The following is a 1357-nucleotide window of genomic DNA, read 5'->3' on the forward strand; positions in this document are numbered from 1 at the left end:
GATATTTGGAGTCAGCAGAAGTAAGCTCACATAGGTTATCAGGTCCATCTTGTCCTGAAGGATCCCGGATGAGCCCCCAAGATGAAAGGTTGCTGTTGAATCACGCGAATACACCGGGATTCTTGGCCCCCGAAGGAGAAGAATTCAATCCAGGGCCAGAGACGAGGCTTGATCGCTCAGAGCTTTTGTGTAATAACGTTTTATTAAAGTATAAAGGAGATAGAGAAAGCTTCTGACATAGGCATCAGAAGGGGGTAGAAAGAGTACCCCCATAATTCAGTTTCATCCAGTGAAATATGTTAGGTCCTTCAATCCACTGCACTAATTTGTCACATGTTCTGTGAAGTTTTTAAATCTATGCTATAAAATAAAAAGGTAAAGCTGATCCTACGTTTGGAACTGCCCGTGAAAGCCAGCCTCACCTGCATCACTGCTGTTGTTGCCTATGATTTGGAGAACATGTAAGTGTATCTGTGCTCTCACTCTGCAGGTGAAAACCTGGGCCAGGAATTCTCACTAACCACATTAGATACATTGGGCAAAGGCAAGTACTGAACAGGAGCTTGACTGTAGCTGTTGTCATGCCGTGCTTTGCTTCCTAATTAAGTTTGTATCTCTTTGGCCTCTGCCTGGAATAGTGTTCATAAGCTATTAGAGTTTTTATGGTAAAATAAAACGGTAAAGGGGCTTCCCTGGTGACTCGGACAGTAAAGAATCTGCCCGCAATGCAGGAGTCCAGGGTTCGATCCCTGGGTTGGGAAGATCCCCTGGAGAAGGGAATGGCAACCCACTCCAGTATTCTTGCCTAGAGAATCCCATGGGCAGAGGAGCCTTCCAGGTTATAGTCTATGGGGTTGCAAAGAGTTGGACAAGACTGAAGGCTTTCATGTCCCCAGACCTGCCTGCTCCTCATTTTACCTCCTCCAGATGGTGAGATGGAATCTCCCTCACAAACCAGTTGCACAGCAGTACCCACTGGAGTTTTGTTTTGTTTTTTTCCCACTGGGGTTTTTTAAAGGACAGTTGTAGGTCTGGCAAGACCCCTTATGGTCTTAGCCTGGAGCCTGAGCTCATCAGCCTAAAAGAGCTCACCCCTGGTCAGCCACAGGCCCCTGAGAAGCAGTTCCAGCCCATTCATGACTGTATCATTGGAACAGATGGTGTCCAGGAGCAGAGTAAGCCAGTGTCTGCACACATGCCCTTCTCGGAGCATAAAGAAGTCCCATCCAGTGCTCCCAATGAGTCCAGGGATGATGTTAGTATGGGACACAAACTCCCAAGACCACCTACTTCTTCTCTGCTACCCCGCCCCCATTGCTAGTCACAGCAATCATGATGCCAGCCTTATGTTCAGATC

The sequence above is a fragment of the Bison bison genome, unplaced genomic scaffold, assembly GCF_000754665.1.
Source record: "Bison bison bison isolate TAMUID 2011002044 unplaced genomic scaffold, Bison_UMD1.0 scf7180017864531, whole genome shotgun sequence".
Lineage (NCBI taxonomy): Eukaryota > Metazoa > Chordata > Mammalia > Artiodactyla > Bovidae > Bison > Bison bison.